The sequence below is a fragment of the Echinops telfairi genome, unplaced genomic scaffold (assembly GCF_000313985.2).
Source record: "Echinops telfairi isolate 266 unplaced genomic scaffold, ASM31398v2 ScPeMD7_7401;HRSCAF=8416, whole genome shotgun sequence".
In the NCBI taxonomy this organism is placed as follows: domain Eukaryota; kingdom Metazoa; phylum Chordata; class Mammalia; order Afrosoricida; family Tenrecidae; genus Echinops; species Echinops telfairi.
In genome coordinates, this window is record NW_022111301.1 from 762707 (window position 1) to 765453 (window position 2747).

Below are 2747 nucleotides of genomic sequence, written 5' to 3' on the forward strand. Positions count from 1 at the left end.
GTCCAAAATGTTTTACTGTATTTTCCCTTTTTCGTTAAATAAATTGGGTAATACGAGTGTAATGGTGACTAAAGGGTGTTTTTTCATGTCCTCTATGCTCTAACTATGAGAATATTTGATTTACAAATAAGGAATCCTACTTCGCGGAATGCCAATTATCACGGTAGAGTCTAGAACCGATTAACCATGATAAACGAGGGTTCACTGTATATGCACATGGATCTCTTTCCCCATCGGTTGAGGATGTTCTTCCGTTTTGGCTTTCTAAGTCTAAATCTTCACATATTTAATTATTATACCTTAGTTTGTCTTTCCTACCGCCCTTGACATTTTTTGCCAGCTGTCCATCCTTTCTTCTGCTTGCTTTAACTATTTTCAACTAAGAGGAAGTTTCAAAGTCTCTTTGACATCCAATTTATGTTTCCCCTGTCTTTTTAATGACCTTTTGCTTTCTTTATGAATGATATTCTTGATGTCATTCCACAGATCATTAGGTCTTATGTGTCATCAGTGTCCAATGTGTCCAATCTGTACTTGAAATATTCTGAAAATTCAGGTGGCATATACTCAAGGGCATATTTTGGTTCTTGTGGACTTCTTTAACTTTTCTTCACCTTCAGCCTGAGTTACAGATGAACAATTGAAGGTCTGTTCCACAGTCAAGTGTACAAAATGAGTTTAACCACTGATATTGAACTTCCCCATCATCTCTTGCCACAAATGCCGTCAATTTTATTTCTATGTATTCCATCTTGAGAAGTGCATGTTTATACTCACTATGTGTTGCTGGGGGGAAAAGGGGTATTTGTGATGAAGTCTTTAGTCTTGCAAAATTCTACCATGTGATATCCTGCTTCATTTATATCACCAAGACCATGTATTCCAACCACTGTTTCTTCCTCTTTTATTCTAATGTTAGAATTCCAATTGCCAATAAGCCAATAATTATCAATGCACCTTGATTGCATGTTTGCTAAATTTAAGACTGAAACGTTGGTAGAATTCTTCAGTTTTTGCATATTATAGACTAAAGACATTTAGAATTCTTTAGAATTTAGACATCTAGAATTCTTCAATTCTTTCAGCACTTGCTTTTGTGGTTGGTGCATAAATTTGAATAGTAGTTGCATTGACAGGATTTTCCTGTTTATTAATAGACATCATACTATTGTAGACAGCATTGTACAACAAGATCTACCTTGAAATGTCCTTTATAATGATGAATGCAATGCCATTCCTCTTGAATCATGTCATTCTCGGCAGAGTGAACAATGTACTTTTCTGAATTCAAATGGCAAATACAAATCCATTTCAGCTTATTAATGCCAGATTGTCGAACTTTATGTGCTACATTTCATTTTGACAACTTCCAATTTCCCTAGATTCATACTTCTTAAATTCCATGTTCTGATTGTAATTGATGTTTGCAGCTTTTTCTTCTCATTGTCAGTAGGGCCCCATCTCTTTCATCATGGTCAGCTCTACTTAGAGAAGGCTCCTCTTGCTCCATCATATTTTGAATGCCTTCTGATCTGAGAAGTGCTTCTTCCGGCACTGACAATGTTCTGCTTCTGTTCTTCAGGTTTTCGGTAACAGTCAATATTTCAATGCTATTCATAAGGTTTTTAGTGGCGAATTCCTCAGAACTAGACACTATATTCCTTCTTCAAAGCCTGTACTTAGTTTAGAAGCTCTATTGAAAATTGTTCAATTTGGGTCATTCTTTTTTATTTATTTATTTTTCAATTTGGCTTATTCTATTGGTATAAGGGTTCCCTTTCAGTCAGCTGACTTGATGGAAGTTAGATTGAGACTGGTATATGAAATAGCAATGACATAGCTCCCAGCATAACAGAAAGACACACGTCACCACTGTGCAACAAACAGACATACGATTGGATTTTATTTCAGTTTGGTTATTGCCAAATGTCCTGGCTGTGGGAGGTGGTGGATCCTCCCAGATTTTCAAAGTAGCCTTTATTTTCATTAGCTTGCTTCCTAGTTTTATCTGCAAATTAAAGAATCTTTTTTATATATGAAAAGTTGTTCCTTTCAGATATTAGCTTGTTGCCAAGTACAAGATCACCTGGGTGTCGTAGGGACTCTATAGGTAATTAGTGAACTTCTAACTGAAAGGGTAATGCTGCAAATCTACAATTAGAATTAAGCAGTGGCTACCTGATCCCATAAAGTTCTGAAAGCTCAGAAACTGTATACAAGATTATTGTGAGTCAAAATTGACTCAATGGAAATGGGTTTTGAACTCTGAGAGCTTCTAAATGTGTCTTGAATTCAATTCCCTAGCTATTATGGATAAGGTTTGTTTCTTGCCATTTGTATTTCTGAGTTTTAATTTAACAGAACTCAAATTATTTCTGTTTTGTTATTTTCCCCGCTAGTTTTAGCAAAACAATTCATTTGTCTATGCTAGGTGAAATTTTTTTCCTCTAAAATATTAGGCTAAGTATAAAAAGAAACAAATATTACATGTTCTTATTAATTCATTCTTTTTCATAGTTTACATTGTTTTGTTTTTGTTTTCTGTTTGATTTTTTTATCATTTTATTGGGGACTCATGCAACTCTTATCACAATCCATACATACCTCAACTGTGTAAAGCACACTTATACATTCGTTACCCTCATCATTCTCAAAATATTTGCTTTCCGCTTAGGCTCTTGGAATCAGCTCCTTCCTCATTTTTCTTTTATTTCCCCCTCCCTCCCCATTTCCTCCCCCCATGAACC